General features: G+C 40.4%; 1 protein-coding gene across 1 annotated transcript in view; it reads left to right on the top strand.

The window, feature by feature from the left end:
* LOC150078776 (ubiquitin-conjugating enzyme E2Q-like protein 1) overlaps window positions 1–24,984 on the top strand; it is a 102,258-nt gene that overhangs the window by 26,705 nt on the left and 50,569 nt on the right. The window contains exon 2 of the mRNA XM_090382434.1: window positions 19,229–19,304. The gene's annotated coding sequence lies outside the window, so the exon portion shown is untranslated. The remainder of the gene's footprint in view (window positions 1–19,228; window positions 19,305–24,984) is intronic.

Below are 24,984 nucleotides of genomic sequence, written 5' to 3'. Positions count from 1 at the left end.
ACCATCGTAAACAATTCACAGGGATGCTTTAAAGTAGAGATAAGAATCGCAGTAGGAGTTGTTTACGTCTCTTGAAGGCCTTTACTAGAAACATGAAACAACTCTTTGCTTTCAATAAATTTAGGTTAACCAAGAGTAGGAACACCATAAACATAATTAATCAATTAATGACTGATGTCTATTTTTAAATGATGTTCTGAGTTCTCTTAAATAATGTCCATTTAAAAGAATTTCTAGCATTAGACTAGAAGTAAACTATTTTTTGATAACGTTCTTGGTTTTAAAGGATAGGTTGTCACAACGTGACAGTATCTCGCTGCTTTGTCTTGTTGGGGCGCTGTCAGTCTAGATGGAGAGATTTACTGAAGGAAGTGTAACTTCCTTTAGTGTACCATCAAGATGATACATTCGATGTATTGTCTTAAACCCAATAAGTAGTTTCGGCCCAATGTTTTTGAAACAGGAGCTTGGAACCCAGTACGGTATACATCTATGTGTACACGCAATACACACAAATTCAATTTATGAACCTTCTGGAAATTGTTTTGTGTGTGATTAGGTTGTATTCCAATCAGAACAGCACTATGTTCAATGTCATTTTGTCATATTTTCTCTTCGGAAAATATTTCTCCATCTACGTACATTTATTGAGTGTCGTTGTAGGATCACTTTGTTTACACTGTAGTGCTGATAGATGTGCAGAATTTCGAATTTCGTAATGTGATTTCGCACTCTCCGAGATGACAATATTATTTTAGAAGCGGGAACTTTATTTCCATATCAACAACATGGGGATTTTTAGCATAAGTTTAAATTCAATCTATCTCTCTTTCGCTGTTGTGACTACTTTGCACTTTCTTAGCCCGTTCGCTCCTAACGTACTGCAGATGTCCGTGAAACGACGCATTCCCAATCGATTGCGGAGAGAGAGGAAGAAACGCATTACATCTCTTCTCTATCTTTCTCTCATTATGTGCCAAGCGAAACTTCATTAACTCTTTTCAGTTTTTCTCATTTCATTTCGTGGAATCCACAGAATTAAATATTCCTCTCATTTGACCAAATCTAATGTCAAATGAACAAAGATAAAATTGTTGGGAAATATATCTCGCCCAAAGCTCTAGAAACGGAATATAAATAGTTTTTCTTTGCGTCTCACGCTTTGTTTTTTAGAATTTGGTTCCTTTGGGTTATTTTCGTAAAGCTAGCGATGTACAGCTCTGTTCGAACCAGGCTAGATGAAGACTGAAATGATTTTACTGCAACAGAGAATGCTGGGAGATATCTGTTTTGTAATTTCGCATTTTGGTAATTATTGTATCATAAAAACAAGGATGTAGCTGCTCCTCATAATTGAATGGCGTCTGGTTGGCCTTGAGTAGAGATAAAGAGGAATGCGATTACTGTAATATGTTTAAGACACTGTTTGCTGAAGTTAATATTTATCTTTGGTCACGCGAGGAAATTTTGTTTATTATTCGAAATACAGTAATGCCTAATTAAACAACTTTAGAACCACGTTACAATTGAAATGTTGTTTGGGAAGATTGTTTTGAATGGTTTTGGGTACCAAACAGATTGTGTTAGTCTTCATTTTACCCTGTGTCTCCAATTCTGTAAAAGTCATGTCTCCCCAGTGGGTGCTAAAGAGAAGTTGGGTAACTGTAGTTGGAAGGATTATGATGTCTATGGTTAAGGATGCGATTCAGGACCATATCAATAAGAATGGCATCCCAGCATGGGTTTTAAGGGTATACATTTCGTAAAGCTTTTGATACTGTCTCTCATAGAAGGCTGCTATATACACTGGAAGAAGTTGGAGGCCCTCATAGAAGGCTGCTATACACACTGTAAGAAGTTGGAGGTATTGATAAGATCCTACGGTGGATCACAGGCTGACTAAAAGCTAGGACACAGTTGTCATAAAAGGTCAGTCTTCAGGGTGCACCAGTGTAACAGGTGGAGTCCCTCAGAGCTCACCGTTGGGTCCCCTCCCCTTTCTGATTTTCGTAAATGATATTGACAAGGGTATCTAAGGATAGTGTCAAATTTTGCTGATGATTTGAAGGGATATCCTGGAGTTATGTATAAGCTAGGAGGAGAAGAGCTAAAAATGATTCAAGACGGAAAACACTTAGCCCTTAAGATTTAATCTGATATACAGTTTTCCAAGAAGTGTACGTAGGCGGCTAAGAAAGGCATATGGTGTCCTTTTCATGATTTATAGGACTTCTGCTAGTAGAGAGAAGGCTGTCATTATTCTTCTATACAAGACGATGGTTAGATCCCCCCCCCCCATTTGGAATATTGCATTGAGGTCTGGAGACCGCACTTAAAAGACAAACAACTTCTGGAGAGAATCCAAAGATAGGCGACCAAATTAGTGATGAGTGCATATCGATTGCCGGAGTACCGTAGTACACGCGTCGGAGTTGACGGTAATTCGGTTCTGCATGGCTGCCGAATGCAGTAATATTCTGTTCTCTATCTTGTAAACTTCTCTGACCATGTATTGCTTCTCAGATGAGGCATATGATACTATATAAGATTGCTTATATAGCATCATATGCCTAAACTAATGCTAATGTTAATATATCAGTGACTCATCGAAATCCAATCCATAATTACTTATTGTTTTTGTTTCTTAAGCATAACCTATAATTCTGTCACTTTGTTTTTTGAAACGAGTCGGAACATGTTTTGCCACCAAAACCATTCACAGTTCAGCTCCTGACTTACCACAGAAACTTCATTCATTCGCTCTGTTTTTGTTCTCTGGGATATCGTTCCTTAAAATTACAACGTACAAAAATTCGCGTGCGATTTCAGTATTTCTTTTAGCTAACTCGCCCTCTCCCAATCTATCAGTAATACCAGAGTATTATAGATTTCAATAACCTTTCTTGTTTCGAATTACAATAAAAGGAGTTGCTTCGCATTGCATATCCGCCTGTTTATTTCATTATTTAAGTTGGGGGATGGAAGGATAGAAAGATAGATATAGCTAGAAACACTTCAAGTAGTTCCTATTATATTAGGATCACCCGGTAATTTCTTACATATACTAGTATTTGTATTTGTAAATGTTCTCTGGTCGATTTGCCTGTTTTGCTGGACGAAAAAAACCTTGCAATTTACGCTTGAGACCGACTAACTCAGCCACGGGGTGAAAAAATCCCATTACAGTTTCTCGCGTCATCGACGGGATTCGAACCCGGGCCTTTTCCACCAAGTATGGGGAGGACTGTGACGATACTACTGTGTTAGTTGCGCAGACACTTCAAGTAGTTTGAAGATTTTGTGGATAATTTTAGAAATTAAAGATAATATTAAAATTTTATTTTATAATAAAATATCGAAGCGCCTTCTCATAGTATCAATATGATGACCTAAATTATTTTAGACGTTGTTCTAATAACTATTCTTTACTGTATTTTATATTATTAGACAACATGGATTTTTAACGAACTTGTAAGTAGAATTCTTGTATTCTTCAGCAAACCGACTGAAGGATACATGCAATTTTATAGACACAATATATTGATGCCTCATAGCCTTAGCTTTGGCACTTTACACACTTCGTTGTGCTTTGTACAAGTACATTACACATCTCTTCTTTTTAATATTTTGAAAATAAAATCACAAAAAAAAAAAAAAAAACACCTCCTGAGAGGGAGAACACATAAGCCAATAGCTTTTTAGGGGGTTTTCCCTTAAAAAAACGATGAATATACAAATATATAATTGAAAAATATACAGTTCTGAAATTGTACAGGTAATCTTCAACAGAAAATACATAAATAAATTGGAGTTTTTTGTACATTTCTTTACCGAAGACTTCGAAAAGCATCACTACTTATAACATTTTGAACATTTTTACAATTAGATGATGAGAAAAGGAAAAAATGTGTGCACAGAAATTTACAAACTATTTGCCAGCTGCTTCCTTTAACATTTGTTCATTATTTCCATGTTGGTGTTTTTAAAATCCAGGAGTTGAGTGGAAGGTAATTTGAATCAGACATTCCTGGTGTGATGTGTTCAATTAGTAGTTTCTTGAATTGATTTAGTGAAGCGCTATTTTTGATTTTTGCAGGAAGTTTGTTCCAGATTTTAGCACCTCTGTATTTTATACTTTTCTGACCTATGGCTTTTCTGAAAAGCGGGATCTTCAGGTTGGCTTCATTTCTTAGATTGTATGACATTTCTTCTTCGTCTGTGGTTATGAAAAATGATCTGAAGAGAGGGGGGGGGCAAACTCTGGTGTCTTCAGTGTATTGTAAACAAAGACAACCTCGGCTTTCTGTAGCAGTTGGTAGATGCTGAGGAGTCTCACTTCCTTGTATCTCGAACTAACCGATGCGTTCCAGGGAAGGCCCAAAATTGAACGAACGCATCGATTGAGAATGGAGTTGATTCTTGCAAGGTTTTCTTGGCTGATGGTACCCCATGAGATGATTCCATAGGTGAGGTTCGGCTGAATTAAAGTAAGGAATACTAGTCTGAGAAGCGAAGGGAAGGAGACACCCAGACAGAGGCCCTGGCGAGTATTCCCGCTAGTGACGAGGTTTTCTTTCGTAAGGTTTTCATCTGTTTTGCCCAACTTAGCTTATCATCTAGCCAGATTCCGAGAAACTTGGTTTCATTCACCCTTTCAAGTTGTTTTTCTTTGTATATTACGTCTAAATCAATACTTAGTGGTTCGTTTTTCGTTCTAAACACCATGTATTTTGATTTTTCTGGATTCAGTATAAGCTGATTCTTTTGAAGCCAACTATGCATCACAGAGATTTTGAGTTGAAGCTGATTAGGGTCTTTATCTGTGATCCGGATGGGAATATCATCGGCATACGCTACTAGGTGAGAAGATGGAAGAAGATTGTTTGTTTGTTTGTTATTTGGTTTTTAGGAGCATTAGCAACTAAGGCCATATTGCTCCGGTATATGCGGTGGTCATTCCCTGACCTTTCCGCATCCTCCGTATTTGGTGGTGACGGGCTCGAACCCCGGTCTAATCAAGAAGCGTGTGCTATGCACTGCTGCTCCTTCCCTGGTGGAAGAAGGCGCCTGGTGGAAGAAGAGAGAAATTTATCGATGTAAAGAACAAATAGGATAGGTCCAAGAAGTGAGCCTTGAGGTACTCCCCGGAGAAATAACAGATGTCGGAGTATGATTGATTTGTTCTTATGAAAAACGGACGATCAGTAAGGTAGTCTTCAAGGAGAAGGTTAATTTTCCCTCTGAAGCCAAGATTATTGAGTTAAGTAGAATATTATAGTTTATGCAATCAAAAGCTTTAGATAAGTCAAGAAACAGTGCTATAGCATAGTGACCCTTTTCAAGACTATCAATGATCCCTCAGCAGAAGTCAACAATTGCAAGATCGGTGGATCTTTTAGAGCAAAAGCATACTATTGTTGATGGATGAACTGATTTGCTTCAAGAAAACCCATGAGTCTGCTATGAATTTTTTCAAATAATTTTGCAAAGACTGAGAGTAGATGCTATCGAGGCAGTGTTAGGTGGGTCGGAAAACTGCTAGCTTGGGGGGATACAAAGACTAATAGTTTAACAGTAACCGCAGGCAGAGGTGAAGGTGATTCTTGCACAACTTCTATTAGAATAAGAAATAAGGTGGAACAGGACCAGGGTATGTCTGCCAGGGGCAAAGGTTGATGACGTTGTAGAGCGGATATCATCTTTCAAGGGCACAAAAGGTGATATAGTTGTACACGTTGGCACTAATGATATTAAGAGTAGGAGACCGGCAGAATTACTCAACAAGTACAGGTCACTGTTGAAAAAAAGCCGAGAATTAGGGTTGAATTTGAAAGTGTCTGCAATTCTGTCCAGACACGATAGGAGGGAGTATATGATGAGAGCCTTGTCGATCAATTCGGCCCTGGAAAGATTGTGCAAGGCTCAAGGGGTAGAATTTTTTTCAGCCTGGACTGTACTTGTTAACAGGAGAGATTGCTTCTACAGGGATGGGATACACTTAAATAGAAAGGGTGCAAGAATATTTGCAGATGCTATCGAGGCAGTGTTAGGTGGGTCGGAAAACTGCTAGCTTGGGGGGATACAAAGACTAATAGTTTAACAGTAACCGCAGGCAGAGGTGAAGGTGATTCTTGCACAACTTCTATTAGAATAAGAAGCGACCTGGAGCGAGGGGTGTTGGGGGTTTCAGGGACGGATGGCAGTCATCCTGGAATAGTTGGGTATATGGGATGTGTTAGGGTAACAAGGAATAGGCATAGGAGCATGTATGCTTGCATGTATACCAATGCTAGAAGTATAGTAAATAAATTTGATGAATTTGAAGTGTTGGTCAAGACATCAAAGGCGGATATTGTTGGGATAGCAGAGACGTGGTGTCACAAAGATATAAGGAATGCAGAACTGGAATTTGGGGAGTACAATGTGTACAGAAAGGATAGACAGGACAGAAAGGGAGGAAGTGTTATACTGTTAATTAAGAAAAACATAATCAAAAGAAGTGCATCCAGTTGATATAGATGGACAGTGCACTGTTGAGTCAGTTTGGTGTGACATAAGCACTGCAAAAATAAGAGTAGGAGTGTGTTATAGGCCTAATGACTCGAATGAGTACAATGAACAATTGTACAGAGAAATAGAGTGGGCCAGTAAATCAGAATGTCTTATAATGGGGGATTTTAACTTCCCAGATATTGACTGGAACTTGTGGGTTGGTCACTCACACACTAGTCAGACTTTTGTGAATTTATTGGATGATTGTTTTCTGCAGCAGCATGTTTCAGAGGCAACCAGAGAAAGTAATACTCTTGATCTGGTTATCAGCAGTGATCATTCGTGTATTAAGAATTTGCAGATAAAGGAACCACTAGGTGGCAGTGATCACAGTGTGCTGAAGTGGGATTTACTCAAAGAGGTAACTACCGTCAGGGGTAAAGGAAAGGGTTTTTGCTTCCGTAAAGGGGAGTACAGTGGTCTCAGACAGTTTTTAAATTCTGTACAGTGGGATCGACTGACGATGTTACAAACAGTAAATTCTAAGTGGGAAGCATTCAAGGAATTAATCGTGGAAGCTACTAGACTTTTCATACCGATGAAGAAATATTGTTCAAGGTTTAGGCCTAAATGGTTATCAAATGAACTAATGAGACTCGTGACAGAGAAGAAAAATGCATGGGATGCATATAAATTATCAGGCGACGCAGAAGCCTGTAGCAGATATAAGCTAGTCTGTAATCAGGTCACAAAGGAGGTTCGGCAGGCAAAGGCGGATTACGAGAAATCTTTGGCAAAAGATGCTAAGAAAAACAGCAAGGATTTCTTTACTTATATAAACTCTAAAAGGAAGGGGCTGAATATGATTGGTCCACTTGACATCGATGGTTCGACTGTAGATGATCCTGCTCAGATAGCAAACAAACTGAATGAGTATTTTGCATCTACATTCACACGTGAGGAATCATTACAGTTTGAAAATGGAAGAAGGTTATCAAATTGTAGCAGTGTGCTTAATGATTTTGTAATAACTGAGAGCAAAGTGGAGGAGAAATTGTTGAAGTTAAACATAAGAAAGGCACCTGGGGCGGATGGGATCTATCCAGTTATATTAAAGGAGGCGGCAAAGCAACTAAGCAAACCCTTAGCCATAATTATGAGAGCATCCTTGGATTCAGGGGAGGTTCCCACGGACTGGAGATGTGCAAATGTATCTCCAATTCACAAAGGAGGTTCGAAGGGTGACACGAATAATTACAGACCAGTTAGTTTAACTTCTGTTCCGGGTAAAATAATGGAGTCACTGGTTAAAGATGCATTGCAGGATCATCTAGACAAGACTGCAGCAATAATTCGGACACAGCATGGGTTTGTTAAGGGAAAGTCTTGTCTGACAAATTTGATTGGTTATTATGATGTGGTCACAAACGAACTGGATGCAAAAAATAATTTTGATATCATATATTTGGATTTCAGGAAAGCTTTTGCGCATGGAAGACTACTGTACAAATTGGAGCAGAATGGTATTAAGGGTAAGTTGCTACAATGGATAAAAGGATGGTTAAGTGGGAGAAGACAGAGGGTGGTAATCAATGGGTGCTGCTCTTCGTGGACTAATGTTATTAGTGGAGTCCCACAGGGTTCGGTGTTGGGTCCACTGTTTTGTATATTTATCAATGATATTGATGAAGGTATATCAGGCTTAATGTCGAAGTTTGCAGATGACACGAAGGTTGGCAGGGTTGTTAATGACAGTAATGGCAGTGTGCTACTGCAACAGGATCTAGATAATTTGGGCAGATGGGCTAAGAAGTGGCAACTGAAGTTTAACCTTGACAAATGCAAAGTACTGCATATGGGTAGAAGTAACCCCAGAGAAACGTACCAACTGTGTGGTACTACACTTAAGGTGGTAGAAAATGAAAAAGACCTGGGAGTTTTTTTTTTTTTTTTTTTTTTTTTTGATTTGGTAGTTGTTGGCGCATCGGCTTCTGTGGCCATATTGCACCTCCCAAGGTTTTTGCAGTACTTTGATCCAAGCCCGAGGCGGGAATCGAACCCGCGACCTTTGGGTTGCCGGGCAGGTACTTTACCCACTCGGCTAGCCCGGTCGGCTACCTGGGAGTAATTGTGCAGTCAGATATGAAGTTTTCTGAGCAATGTAGACAGGCTGCTAGGGCAGGTCATGGGGTTTTGTCAATGATATATAGGAATTTTGCTAGCAGGGAAAAGGAGGTGATTGTCCCTCTGTATAAGGCAATGGTCAGGCCACGCCTTGAGTACTGCGTACAGGTCTGGAGGCCTCATTTTAGGAAGGATGTAGATTTGCTTGAGCGTGTACAGAGAAGAGCAACACGATTGGTGAGGGGAATGAAGGGATCCTCTTACCAAGAGAGGCTTAAGTTCTGCAAATTGCAGTGGCTGGAGACTAGGCACCTGCGCGGTGATCTGATTGAGGTCTATAAGGCCTTGAATGGGTTGAGCACGCTGAATTCTGATGGGATCCTCCCACTTGTTCAGAATACGAACCTACGGGGACATAAGTTCAAATTAAGAAAGGATAGATGTAGAATAGATGTGCGGAAATTTGCCTTTAGCCAGCGGGTGGTTAATTGCTGGAACAAACTTCCATCTGTCGTTGTGGAAGTTGATAGATTAAATAAATTTAAGGAGGAACTGGACAGGCATTTGGAGGGAATGGTGTGATTTTTTTTTTTTTTTGGCTGATGCTGCATAAGCTCCTACACTTGCTTTCTTGCATCAAGTGCCACTACTACTACTACTATTGCAAGATCGGTGGATCTTTTAGAGCAAAAGCATACTATTGTTGATGGATGAGCTGATTTGCTTCAAGAAAACCCATGAGTCTGCTATGAATTTTTTCAAATAATTTTGCAAAGACTGAGAGTAGAGCTATTGGGCGAAAGTTATTGATAGAGTTACAACGGTTTCCCTTTGGCACAGGGATGATTATTGCTTTTTTGAATTGAGAAGGGAATTTACCAGATTGAAAGGAGAGACTGAATATATGCTTCTGTGGCGTATACATTTGTGAACCGATTCATAGGGACTTCTTAAACAAAACCGGAAAAAACGTGCCAGTTACTATCAGTACTTCTTTAACCCACCTTTTCTTTAGAGATTTTACGAGAAATTATCGGAAGTGGGTCGAATCGGTTTTAGCTTTTTTCAGATGGATAACGCTGTTTTCCGAGAGGAATGTCCCCCTATCCCCAGCAGTGACTTAATGCGCGGCGTGTGCTACGACCGCCAACAGCTAGCGTACTGTCTCTATATATGGGCAGAGCCTGGCACTATAGCATTCAATAGATCTAGTCATCCGCGCAAAGAATGCGATTTTAAAAGAGGCTTAATATTTTGCATAAGCCTGGGGCATATAGGCCCATTTCGCTTCTTGCTATAACCTTGGAAAGCTATTTGAGAGATTATTGGCTCCTACAATTTTAACGATGTTTGAGGCTCACCATCTTTGTTCTGAATTATGGACCCATACCTTTTTGAACCCATACTATTTCTGAATTTGTTCTGAAATAGTATGGGTTCAAAAAGGGACATTCAACTGAAGATGCAATTCTGACACTCCTAAATTACAAACGGAACTCTCCTAGTAAGTATGTTCTTCCAGTGTTTGTGGGCTTTGAAGGAGCTTTTGACTCTGTCTGGTGGGAGAGTGTTTTCTTAAGACGTTGAGAATGACAGTCTATTAATTATATTTATCAAGTCCTACGTTCGTACTTTCAGGAGAGGATCGTTAAAGTTTGTGCAAAGCATATGACGTATAGCAGAGCTGTTTCTAGAGGATGTCCTCAGGGTTCGGTCCTGGGACCTCTCATCTAGAACGCTGCTCTGGATCAATGTTTAAAGAAAAAAAAAAAAAGAGATATGAGTATCTGAAGATTGCATACAGGGATGATCTGATTACTGGAGTGTCAGGACGTTTACGACTCATTCTTGAGCAATGCATTCAGTTAATACTTGATGATCTTTTGAAATGGGCTAGCTTAAATAAGCTCAAGATTTCCGTACTAAAACTAACTTTATGGATTTAAAAAAAAGTTTGATTATAACCAGCCATCTAGAGTATTGCTGGATGGTATTCAGATTCCTCATGTTTCTAGTACAAAATCTTGGGATTGTTTTGGATAATAAACTGGGATTCCTGCATTATATTTCGAATATAACTTAGAACGTTAGAAATTTTACTGTTTCTATAGTGAGAATTTCTAGAAGACAGTGGGGACTAAATAAAAGAACCCTATTCCTTTACTACAAATCAATTTTTCTACCAATAGCTGCTTATGCTGTTGGGGTGTGGTTTGATGTTACAGTCAAATCGAAAATTAAATCTAAACTGATGTCTTTGCAGCGCTCTATACTTTTGACCATTATTTTGGCTCTAAGAACTGTTTCTACATGTGCTCTTCAAGTGATTGCGGATGCAATTCCACTGGACTTAAATATAGTTTTTCGTGGAATGGTGTATAGATCGAGAAAAGGTTTATCTACCAATCTTATGGAAATTACTACTGATCCTTCCAATAACGTTAAGGAGGAAAAACTCATCTGGAATAAGTTGATTGAAATTTGGCGAACGCGTTTGACTTTGAATGAATCTGGTGAAATCACCAGGAAATATGATAACCTCAAACACGAGAGGTATTAGAACCTATAATACTTAGTACCGTGCTTGGATTAGATTGAAAAGACGAAAGAAGATATTTGTTAACATTATATTTGAACTTGTGTAGACTGTAATTTTCAGGAAATACATATGAAGGAAGGCTGTTCCAGAAAACGGCAGTTGAATGAATAAACGAGGAAGATGAAAGGTTGGACAGTAAATGGATGTTGGCTGGTGGCGGCACGTGCTCAGACTGTTTTGAAAGAGAGAGCGGAAATTATAGAAGCCAATTCTTCTGAATTGGCTTCTATAATTTAGATTATTTAATGAAATAATCAAATAATGAAATTTATTATTATTACGAGCCTACAGGCCAGTAAGGCTCCTGGAGTTGATGGAATATACCATATAATCTTAATGGAGGCGGCAAGTGAGTGCATTGAACCATTGAGGCTAATTATGCGGGCATCACTAGACTTTGGGGAGATTCCCTTGGATGGGAAAAGTGCAAATGTATCTCCCATACATAAGGGTGGCTCTAAAAGTGAAGTTGGAAATTATTGACCTGTCAGTCTGACTTCAGTAGTAGGGAAAATCATGGAGGCAATGATCAAGGGTGAAATTCAGGATCATTTGGATCGAATTGAAATTCTCAAGGATACTCAGCATGGTTTTGTAAAGGGTAAATCATGTTTAACAAATCTGGTTCGCTATTTCGAAAGGGTCACTCAGGAGCTGGATTTAGGGAATAATTTCGACATTGTTCATTTAGATTTCAGCAAAGCTTTTGACTCAGTCCCACATGAGCGGTTGCTTTTTAAGCTGGAACAGGTTGGAATCGCTGGGAAAATCCTTAGATGGATAGCAGCATGGCTTCAGGGCAGGAGGCAGAGGGTTGTGATAAATGGCTATTCCTCAGATTGGGTTGATGTATTACACCACTGTAGTTTTTAATTTTCATAAACGACATCGATGAAGTGATAGAGGGCGTGATGTCTAAATTTGCAGATGTTAAAATTGGTAGAGTAGTTAATGATCACTGTCAAGCTGAGCTTCTTCAGACAAACCTAGATAGATTTCAGGAATGGTCAGAAAAATGGCAGCTATACTTTAATCCAATAAAGTGTAAGGTATTACACCTGGGAAACAGTAGTCCCAAAATAACTTATTCACTTGGTGGAGTTCAACTAAACCCAGTACTGGAGGAAAGGGATTTGGGTGTTACGATACGGTCAGCCATGAAATTCTCTGAGCATTGTAAACAGGTTGCAAGGAAGGCCCATGGTGTCCTATCGATGATCTATCGAACTTTTGCAAGTAGAGATAGGGACATGATAATCCCATTATATAAGGCTTTTGTTAGACCACACTTGGAATACTGTGTTCAAGTATGGAGACCGCACCTAAAGAAAGATATCGAGCTTCTTGAAAGGGTGCAAAGACTGGTAACTCGCCTGGTGAGATCGGCAAAAGGGCGTCCTTATGAAGAAAAACTTCGAATATGTGGGTTGCAGAGTTTGGAAACTAGACACCTTAGAGGAGATTTGATTGAGGTGTTTAAGGCTCTGAGAGGCATCAGTAAAATGAATGAGGACGAAATTTTCAAGATTATAAATGATGCTAGAACTAGGGGACATAAATTCAAGTTACGGGGGGAAATGTTTAGATTGGACTGCAGGAAGTTTTATTTTAGCCAGCGAGTTATAAATTACTGGAATAAGTTGCCTTCATGGGTGGTAGAGGCCGACAGTTTGGGGAAATTCAAAGGTCATCTGGATAGTACCTTCGGGTGAGGGAAGTGCATAGGATGATAGGTTTAATTTCCTTTTCTTTTATTAATTATTATTATTTATTTATTTTATTTATTATTTTTTTTATCATTGTTTTATTCGGTTTTTTTTTTTTTTTTTTTGGCTGGTGCAGCATAAGCCATAGGCGTTCTTGCACCATTCGGCCATTACTAATACTAATAGAACAGTGGTCATGGATGTATCTGTAAAAAAGGCATGCAACAGAAACAGTACGTCTATGACACAGCGAGCGGAGAGACTGTTAGAGATGAGTCATTAATTAACCTAACTGGCCTCTTCTGAATGGAATCAAGAAGCCTGAGAGAGGTTTTGGGGGCACCGCCCCAGATGTGGGAACAATATTCCGTGATAGGGCGGATTTGCGATTTGTAAAGAGTGAACAGCTGTTTGAAAGAAAAGTAATGCCTAGAGCGAAAGAGAAAACCAAGTTTTTTACATGCAGAGGAAGCAATATTTGTAATGTGCTTGTGCCAAGAGAGATTAGAAGTTAGGGTAATCCCCAAAAGAGATAGATCATCTTGCCTAGAAATCGGAGTGTCACCGAAGATAAGCACAGAAGCAGAAGAATCCTTTTTTTGCGAGATATAAGATAAGACTGAGTTTTAGAAGGATTGAAATCAACTAAGTTGACTTTATCTCACTGGAGAATTACCTGAAGATCGGCATTTAAGGAATTGGTAGCGGATATTCGAGAAGTTGAAGCTGATTGAGCAGGACAAGGTTTCTCAAAATGGAAAGTGGAATGCAATGTGCTGTCATCGGCAAAACTATGGATAGGATTTCCAGTCGATGGAAGACAGTCATTAATATACAAGAGGAAAAGAGTGGGGGGAGAAAGAACTGAACCTTGGAGGACACCAGGATTAGTGGAGAAGTTAGAATACAGAGAGCCATCAGCCTCAGTGAGCGGACAGAGAGAAACCTAGATAACCAATTACAAAAAAAAACAGTTGGCAAACCATAAGATGGAAGCTTATTTAGAAGACTTTTATGCCAAACATGGTCGAAAGCCTTTGAGATGTCAAGAGCAACTGCTTGTGTTTTACCAAACTTTTCCGTTAAATTTGTCCATAAATGGGTAACATAAGCCAGAATATCACCAGTGGATCGACCAGTGTCGATCCACTGGTGATCCATACGGAATTCATACTGGCGATCGTTGATCAGACGGAAGGTTTCTAGGTGATTTATGAAACTGAAGAAATGGAAACAAGATTACGATATGTAACATTCTTCTCTTGAACAGCCTTAGCACATTTATTGGAAAACCAAGGTTTAGATAAAGGACAAGATTTTAAAGTGAAGTGTGGAATAAAAGATTCCATTCCCACAAGAATATTTTACTGACACGATCTGGGCAAACATTGACAACAGAAGTTTTGAAACAGTAATCCGACCAAGGAAAAGAAGAAAATAAATCTCGCAAGTCATCCCATTTTTCATTCTTGTAATGCCAAACAACACGAGATTGAGAATAGCCATGAGATAAAGGCTCCATTGGAGAAGAGACAATCACCAAGTTGTGATCTGAGGTGCGTAAAGGACCACTCCTTTCGACCTTGTACTTAGAAGGGTCGTTTGTGAGAAAACGATCAAGCCTGTTGGCTGTATGGTTAGGATTGTCCGCTATTCTTGTAGGTAATGAACAATCTGTGCAAGGTTATTAGTAATTGCAAAAGCCTCAGCATCTCAACCAACTGGGTCGGTGTGACTAGAAAACGGAAGTCAGCTGAAGTTATGAACATTAAAATCACCAAGGAAAATTACCTCATTGTTAGGAAAATTGGACTGGAGAAAGTCAAGTTGCAAAGAGAGGAAGTCAAAGAATTCCAAGTTATTAGTGGAGTTGGGAGAACGGTAGAGACAACAAATGAATTTGACAGAATGATGTAGAGATTTTAAGCCAGAGAATATTGAAAAGAGGAGAATCCAAATTACCAAGTCACTGACAGGGAATATCGGAACGGACATATGCACAAGTACTACCTTTTGAGGCGAAAGGAACCATATAGCGAATAATTTGGGCAAGTGTGATAAGCAGTAGTTGAATCAACCGATAACTCAGATTCTGTCAGGAAAAAGTACATGGGATTTGGCAGACTGCAGGTGGAAATGGACACTTCTCAACGTGGTCTCAATTCTATTCGTTGAGATTAGAATTGAAACCACGTATATTTGTGAAATGAACTAGGAAGTATTTGGGAGATATAGATCTTTTCGCAGATAAGCTTACGCTATTAGTTTGACAATTCACGGTGTATTCAATAGTGAGAAAAAGTGGTGGGGGGGACATGCTGTATGAAGTAATGAAATTTTTTGGATATGGCGTACACATGGTAAGAATATGCCCAGATCCTTGACGTAACGTTGCCTCGACAATGGCCCCCCCTACATACACACTACTCGGACTCCCTCCAATCTGGCAGAGTAGAGGTAGCAAGATTATACACTAGCTGATCCGGAAGCCTCCTGGAGAGTTACCAATAGGTTCGGTCCGGTGTACTAACTAGCAGCCGGCCTGCGAACACCGTTTTAGAGCTGTACCCTCGAAATGTAAGGAATATTGGATCTCGCCACGACGTTCATCATAACCTCAAAAGTCATCAATCATACTGCATGATGGAAGAGATAGGGAAGGGTTGGCCGGAACTTAGCTCTAGAGACTAAACATGGGTTCCACCATTTCAAGCCTCCAATAAGCAAAGTGGTGGTATTGCATCGGTTGATGAGAGTTATCTATCACCTAATGTACACTGAGTAATCACTGAATTATGACCACCCCTATGAAAACTGAATGCGACCCATTGACCACGTGAGGTACTAGAGTGCGCAGTTAGTCGACCTACGTAGCATAGATAAGGTGTCAGTGGTTCAGTAGTTGGTAAAATTCCGAGCGTGATGGGTAAAAGGAAGGATTTATAAGACTTTGATAAAGGACAGATTATGGGTGCTCGACCAGCTGGTGCCTCGATTTCCCAAACGGCTGAATTGGTGGGGTGTTCGAGAGCCGCCGTAGTTAAAGTTTACCAGGACTGGCGTCAAAATGGTCAAATAACGACCCGCAAAACTATAAAGGTCAGCGAAAGGTTGACGTTATAGGTGAGCGCCGGGTCCGACGACTCGAACAGGCGCAGCACTATTGAAGAGTTGACTGCTCAATACAACATGGGCCAAGGCGCCTCCGTAGCCTGGTGGGCAAGAGCAGTAGTGCATAGCACACGCTTCTTGATTAGACCGGGGTTCGAGCCCGTGACCACCAAATACGGAGGATGCAGAAAAAAATCAGGGAATGACCACCCCATATCCCCGGAGCAATATGGCCTTAGTTGCTAATGCTCCTAAAAACCAAATAACAACAACAACATGGGCCAACCCGGAACAATATCTGGCATGATCATGCGTCGCACGCTCACACGTATGGGCTACACCAGCAGACGACCCCTACGGCATCCTCTCCTAACCAAGGTTCATCGGCGTAAAAGACTCGCCTGGTGCAAAGAGTATACAATATTGCAATAATTAAAGACAAACACCAGCCAAGGAATTAAAAATTTACTATAAAAATAAAATATACAGAAATAAAATATAATGAAAACACTATCGGAAGACTAAAATATTACAATAAATTTAGTCTTCCGATAGTGTTTTCATTATATTTTATTTCTGTATATTTTATTTTTATAGTAAATTTTTAATTCCTTGGCTGGTGTTTGTCTTTAATTATTGCAATATGGAATTTCCCAGCCCCATAGGCCTGTTTGAAGATAAAGAGTATACAAGTTGGATAGAAGACTGGAAGAAGGTGTGCTGGTTGGATGAGTCACGTTATTTACTCCACACCGTGGATGATCGTGTACGGATTTGGCGTCAACAACATGAGGCTCTTGATCCATCATGCATGGTATCAAAAGTGCAGGCCGGTGGAGGCGGTTGTATGGTGGGGGCATGTTTCACTGGCAGGAACTTGGACTCCCGGTGCATGTGGAACAACGTATCACTGGTCTCCGCTATCGTCACCTGCTTGCCGACTGTATACACCCCGCTATGTTACACTTTTTTCCGAATGGCGATGGTGTCTTCCAAGACGACAATGCGCCGAGTCATCGGGCACTTGTTGTGCAGGAATGGTTTGAGGAATACAGTTCTGACTTCCAGCATATCGATTGGCCTCTGAACTCCCTCGATATCAATTCCATAGAGCACTTGTGGGACACTATGAAAAGCATATCAGGCGTCTGGATACACCAATCATCTCCATACCTGCATTGCTGGCCGCGTTACACACAGCTTGGTTGGTTATACCTCCCGAACGCTTTCGACACCTTGTTGAATCAATGCCATGTCGGACAGCTGCTGTACTGAGGGAAAAAGGAGGACCTACGAAGTATTAGGTAGGTGGTCATAATTCAGTGATCACTCAGTGTATACCTCAGATAGATTTTGCGACAACCAAAGTGATTGCTTCGTGGTTTTCTCTGATAAAGCAAACTACATATTCAAAGCCTGATCCGTTTTGCTCTTGTGGTGAAGAAGAATCGTGGTCGCATGTTCTCTTCTGTTGTATTCAGGGAAGACAAGTGCTTAAGAACCACGTTCCAGAGTTGACAGAAGATAATATTCAGGTTCTTGTCAATAGTTTGGTCAACTTTGAGGCCTTTCAGGAATTTTCTGTAGTAGATTTTTCCAGATCTGTGATAAGGAATTCAAACTGAGACTGGTACCTGACGACAGCAGGACTATAGACTGTGCTATTTACCTGGATTATGTGGAATTCGACCCGATTTACTGTGTTGGGTCTAGCTCTCCAGAGTATTAACCACTAGTGGTTTTTTTTTTTTTTTTCCTGGTACCCAGGCCTGGGAAATTTGGGTACGATATTTCTGCAACCATCCGTCGGTATTACAGGGCCGCCGTAGCCTAGTGGTCAGGCGCGCGAGCGCATAAGTACACGTGCCTTGAGTGACCGGGGTTCAAGCCCGTGACTACTGAATACGGTGCTGTTTCTTGTATTCTGTCTATCTTGTTAACTCCTGACTGTTTGGTCGTCCCGGAGTATAAACAGAAAATTTATTTTTATTTATTTCACTACATCCGGCGGATGCGGATTTTTAGCAATAATCGCGTTATTAATAGACCCAGGTTCGACTCCACTTGCCAGGAATGAGTACCAGGCAGCAGTCGCCCAGGTGTTGGCTGCTCCCGGTGGCAAAGTGGCCTGACACTAACAACAGAACATACATTTATATTTACACACAAACACTCTTACACATTTTCAGGCCCGTTTTACACTTGATCTGTATCTTCACATGGATTCATGGTGGAGATGGGCAACTGCCATCTGCCCCGATACAATAACACATACACACAAGCGCGCGCGAGCGATTAATGTGCCAAAGACTCACGCCTCCAAGAACGTGACTAACCGGGGGTGATATCTGGAATCAGATTAGCGGGGGTTAGTATCTCTGTCACCTTCGTGTGGCTCCATACAGCCGTGACTAGTGTGTATCTTAGTGGTCTTCCTAGGCCACCAAATACTTATTACTTGGAATACCCTGGTACTTATCGATCAGCGCCTTGATGGAGACTTCTGCAGGTCAATTTCTGACCATGAACTACCAAGGCAATTGTTATTTCATTTTTTCATACAGGAATGAATGGATAATTTTGCTCGCTTTTCGTTCTTTTTTTTTTTTAATTTTTTTATGAATCATTACTATTTGCTAATGCGCCTGAGATGTAATGCACTACGTGCATTAACTGACTTGTTTATACTTCCATCGAACTCGATCCTAAGTATGTCGATATGGGGGAAAAAAAAAAAAAAATCAGCTGAACCAAACCATTGAGATTCTGCAATAGCGAACTGATGCTTAAATTATTCTTTTAAGAGAGGGGCATCATTTATTTCTAAAACAAAAACAAACAAAACTTTCTCGAGATAATAGCAGAACTTAATAAGCATCGGAACTTAAGTGATGTTAATTCTCTTCTGAAATTAGATCTCGAGAAAAGTTCCAATGATTAATGGCCAATTACAACAAGAGACAAATTATCCATCTTGATTCAGTAATATTTGTTAATAACTAAGCAAAGAAGATGGCCTGATTTCTTTAAGAAGTATTGACTGTTCGCGGAAAACGTCAGGTTTGAAAAATGCACGGAAAGGAACACAATTAAGATGCCAGTTTATATTTGATTGCAAAAGTTTTCTCAGTTATTGTTGATTGATTAAATTATGAACTATCTTATTCGAAGAATTTATATGCTTTATTTTTATCAGAAAACGAAGAAAGAAAAAGATGGTCTCTTTGGAATTGGACAATACAGCCGTCGATCTGAGGTCGTTGGGCTATCAAGTTAGTATTAAAACCAAATATGTTTTTATAACAATGTTAAAATTATTTCTTTTTACTTGGGCATCCTATTTTTAATTGAACCTTGGTTCAAAAATGATCTTCAATCACAAGATAATGTACTTTCTCGTTTAAACTCAAACTCTAAGGCATCAGAGAATAAAGCTTTAATGTATTCGCGAGACCTACAAGACTGTACTGAACTGATTTAAAATTTTACGCATTGATCGCACGCCCTCGCAGTAGTACAGTGGATATACCGTCTTCTGTCCATTAAATAGAAAAGACCTGAGTTCGAATTCCATCAGTGACGCGAGGAATTTTTATGGGCTTTTTTTTTTTCACAACGTGGCTGAATTAGTAGGTCTCAGGCGAGGGTTGTATGGCTTTTCTTCCGAAAATTCAGTCCTTCCAGCAAACAGGAAAATCGATCACAGTGTACACGTAATTCAGAGACATCAATATACTGACGCCTCATAGCCTTATTTGCTCTGGATCGTACATATAAACAAGGTAATGAATCTGCAGTTATCCTTAGGGATAACTGCAGATTCATTACTTGAATGACCAGGAATACTACATTCCTGGTCATGCATTTATTCTTTGTCTATCTTTCCTCCACTAATCTAATCATTTTAGAATTTAGTGTGGGGTCAATGAAACCGACGCGATTATGTTACTTTCAACATAGTTACTGAAATTATTCAGGCATTTGTGCCTTAAGCAATTTTATAAATCAGTCCTAGGGTGTTGGATGCTAGTTATGGCCAGATTTCTACTCGAAATCGTTGGTTTAGCAATATTTCACACCAGAACGTGTTGTATATCTTCCCAGGTATTATCATATATATATTATTGCCTGCAACCTTTTCAGTGGCAAGTAGAGTTTATTGTACCGAATTCCTTCAAGCTCTGGGTACGAATGTCTTTCAACTGTCAATCAATTGTAGTAGGCGACATATACTGAATTGGCTTTGCATTAGCAACACCTAGCTAATACTTCGTGTGGTCACTTTTGCCCATAATTGACTGTATATGTCTTTGAATGGACTCCAAGTTGTTACAGGGTGTTCCTATGGTCGTGCTGTCCATACGTTGCACAATATATTCAGTAATGCCTACACAATGTCATGTGAATGGCCGTAGCATCGAATGACCTTTTCCAGTAGGTCCCAAACGTGCTCAATTCGGTTGAGATCAGAGGCCATAGGAGGACGTAAAATTCATTCCTGAAACTACTTAGCAACCATCACGGCCTTGTGGCATGGCGCGTTGTCTTGTTGATTGACCCAGGAGTTGTCTGGATACAGTCGTCATGAAGGAATGTATTTGGTAGGCAACGATAGAAAGGTAGGAATTCCCATGGTGCCACCGATTAAGGGTGATCAAACGACCCGGGGTGTCACAAAAACCGCCCCCAGACCATAACACCATTGCCACCAATCTGCCGAACACCAACAGTGTATCCAGGTGCCGTGGCCTCGTGTTCCTTTCTAAAAATGCGAATATGTCCATCAGCATGATAAAGTTGGACATGGGATTTATCAGACCAGGAAACAGTTCCACCTGTCGGTGGTGCAGATTTGTGCTGACGTGCTCATGCAAGTCGCAGTTTCTTGTGTCTCGCAGTGAGCATGGATATCCATGACGGGCGTCGATTGCCATAGCTATACAAGCTGATATCCGGCGCATACGTTAACTTCCAGTTCATTTTGATCATTGTATACCAGAAGAAGAATTAACAACAGTGGACTCTATAGGTGTAACTTATGTTTGAGAGGGATTTTATGCCAAATCTGCGTTATTTACCTATTCATTTCTAGGGCACTCCTGATTTGACTATCCCCCACCACGTGACCAGTGGTGCGATACCAGGACTTCTAGTGAACACTGTGGCGCCTCCGTAGCCAGGTTGGCAGGAGCAACAGTGCGTAGCACACGGTTCTTGATTAGACCGGGGTTCGAGCCCGTGCCCATCAAAAACGGAGGATGCGGAAAGGTCAGGGAATGACCACCGCATATCCCCGGAGCAATATGGCCTTAGTTGCTAATGCTCCTAAAAACCAAATAACTAACAAACTAGTGAACACTGACTGTGCTACTAATTCCACAGACTTGTGGCTGGTGGCGCTTCACACCTCCTGAAACCACTATCAACTGGAGAATACTTAAAACCCCGATAGTACGGAATCCCGTTTATCCTGGAGACTTTCATCCATGGAGAAACCTATCAAAGAGACAACACCCAGTGTCAACAAAACGACACAAATCATCACGGAGGCAAACTACCCAACAGTACACTGAAAGGACTGAGGAACAGGAAGAATCCAGCCAGGAAGCAACAGGGAAAAGAAAGCAAAAAAGACTCACAATGCCGAAGTTAAACAGAGAAATGCGAAGTAATAGTGAAATCAAGGAGGACTCTCAGGAGACGGGAAAGGGGACGGAAGAACAGAGACAAGGGGAAAAGGAGAGGCAAGGAGAAAAGCCAGCCCCTCTCGACCCCACCTTGCCTCAGGGGATAGTCCTGGAGCAAATGCTTGCGATAAGGGCAGCCTTTGAAACGACTATAAAAGATAACAGCACCCGAATCTCGGCCACCCTAAGAGCTGACATAGTCCTCCAATGGACTAAAATGGAGATGATACTGCTCCAAACCAATGTGGAGCATCAGAAGGGAGTGGCAGCCCTAGAGGCATACAAAGTGGATGGAAGCAACCAAATGCCACATGCGCCCCCATCATACGCAAGCACGCTGAGGAATCCACCACCTGACAAAGGGGAAACAAACCGCGATTTAAACCAGAAGAAAAAGACGACAATAAAACCTCCCAACTTGGTAATTCTCCATAACCCGGGAATACTGATAGACTGAAACCAAAGAGGAGGTGGACCATATAATTAACAACAGCAAAATAACCTGGCTCGGACTTGGAGCGGAAGCCCCAAGAAGGAAGGGCCCAGCGATCATATTATTTGAGGTGGACCATGAACTGCAACTTGAACAAGAAAATACAGGAAGAATCTACAACACAAACTGCTTGAACAGGAACCAGCCAACCTAATAACTCCCAAATACAAGATAAGATCAAAAAACGGAAAAGACAACTGGACAGTCGAGTTAATACCGTCCGCGTGGCGGATTATGAAGACCCAGAACAGACTTTGTGGAGTGGAGCAGCCTACGGTTCAGGTATGGTCACACCACCCACACCTGCACCCAAAAGGAATCGACATGCAGTCAGTGAACCCACATGCGCTAATTGCAAGAGCATAAACTAGAGCTAGAGCATACGCATTCCATCCAGGATCCAGAATGCCCGACCTATCTAAAAACCAAAGGATTATACCAAGCAAGAATCGACTATGAGGACTCTAATTAAAAGATTCAACTCCAGAGTACTTAGAGTACACTAACTCAATGCCCAAAGAGCCCTAGCAGTGGCGGAGCAGATGAGACAGAAGACAACGCGGATGTTATCGTGGTCGTAGAACCATACACCCACCAACAGCAAGTGAGAGGATATCCGCTTTACTACAAAGTTGTACAAAGCATGGAAGATATACTCTGGGCAGCGATTCTAGTGAGAAACACAGAACTCAGGTCACCAAAATTCCCCAGTTGTGCATTCCTTCGGCAGCATGCGCCCAACTCATGTCCTCAGTGGGAACCATATATATATCATAGTATTATACCGCAGGCCAGGTGCAGAGATAGACACGGCCCTCACCTACCTGGAAAATGTCCAGACAACTGTCTGGGCAGATTATTGTAGTGGGTGCTGATGTGAACTGTAGGCCACATGTCTGGCACAGTACAACACCTGAACGCAGAGGAAGCAGAAACGGCCAGAAATTGGAAGATTTTCTAGCCAATTCAACATTCACAGTAAAGAATCAGCCATTTTGCCTACCAACATACAGACTTAACCTGGGAAGCAACGATTGACATTACATTAAACGGTATCCGCACATCTTACTCTGACAATCATTCCAGGTCGAAAATATCTTGATGCTGATCTATTATTCCTCGCAGACACTCAAAAACTGATCTGCAAGTGTGCGAACTACAATCTTATGTCAGCTGTTCTCGACTTTGAGCCTTCACCAGCATCACAGATCAGTCCATTCCCACACGAGAGGTTGTTGCTAATACAAGCCACCTCACTGTGTTTAGCGCACAAAGAAATCAAATTCTTCGATTTAGTATATCCGGCGCGCACACCATTAGTTACGTCGCCATTTTAAAATAGCTGCAAACCATGTGATCAGAATTCGATGAGTGCTGCCATCTAGTGATATAATCACATAAACTTTAATTTTCATAAGTGGTTTGTTCAACTAACTTGTTTATTGTAATGGCAGAAAGAATTATTGTGTTATCATCCGGGCTTAACTCAGCACCGGACGAAAATAATGATCCAGAAAATTTAACAAAATGGAATTTGAACCCAGATGTCAGGCGTGCATCCTATTTGGCTACCGTGGAGATCAGTAACTTTACTAGTACGTTGTTTTCTTTTGAATGAAGCCCATCAATTAATAATGTACAGTTAGGTATGTGTTAAGCGCCAAAGCAACAAAGGCTGTGAGGCGTCAGTATATTGTGATTGTAATTGTACGTATTCTTACTCGATTTTGCTGCTTGCTGAATGAAAAACTGATTTTATAGGCTACGGTTTAAAATGCTGTTGCGTAGGTAGAAAATATTAGAATTTTCCATGGCTTTGAAAAGAAATGAAACACCTCGGATTTTCCAAGAAACCGGCGCTGTATTTTAACTATTTGAAAAACAGCATAATGGTCAGAATAAATTTCCATAAATCTCTTTCCTCCTTTTATTAAAATTATTATTATCGCGACCAACTTTGTTTTTCCATTAGTCTCAACATTCACGTCTTTTTACAATTACTTTACTCGAAGATGCCTATCTATTTTTTTTGGAAAAAGGAACTGTCGTCTATTTCAGAAAATGCCTCTTTGCTTTTACTGCTTTCTCTAAAGCTGATAATTGGACTCGTAGGTGCATTTTGTATGCAGGAAGCAGCTAGAAGCGGAATGTTTTGCATTTGCATCTACTCCGAAAATGGCAGGAGTAAAACATAACTAATTCCCCGTGTTTGATAGTCCTTTAACTACCCTAGCAAATTTAAATATACCTCATTTTTCTTTCCTTGCTCCTTTTCTTTTTGAGCATGTATAGTACATTGTAACTCATTAATTCAAAGTACGCAGTCTGAATCTGCCTAATGATCCCCTTAAGGTAAGCTCGTTCAAAAGTTTGTTGGCAAAGAAAGGTAGGCATCTCAAGTATACGTAATCCCTTTTTACCTGAGACTCCCATTTCACTAAGCTGTTTGTAGTGAACTTCTTTTTTGAAACGCAAGACGTTCGACAAGGTCTGTTCCAAATTTTTAAATAGTAATACAGTTTAGAAATGACATTTGGTAGTAGACTCTTGTGAAATCCTGTATCAGATCATTAGAAGAGGGATAAACCTTTGAATTATTCAGTACTTCTAAAATCGAGTGCCTTCTCGCATAGAGAAATATTTTTCTTTTTTTTTTTTTTTTGGATAGTCCATTTTTAACAACTCCTGGATTTCTAGACGGTTTCATATATTGATCCGAAATCTCCAACCTTTCTTTAAAAAGATCACAAATAACATTTTTTTTTTTTTTTT

The sequence above is a fragment of the Mastigoproctus giganteus genome, chromosome 10 (assembly GCF_048544385.1).
Source record: "Mastigoproctus giganteus isolate SK-2022 chromosome 10, ASM4854438v1, whole genome shotgun sequence".
Lineage (NCBI taxonomy): Eukaryota > Metazoa > Arthropoda > Arachnida > Uropygi > Thelyphonidae > Mastigoproctus > Mastigoproctus giganteus.
The sequence above is the reverse complement of the archived record's forward strand: the minus strand, read 5'-3'. Positions and strand labels throughout refer to the sequence as shown.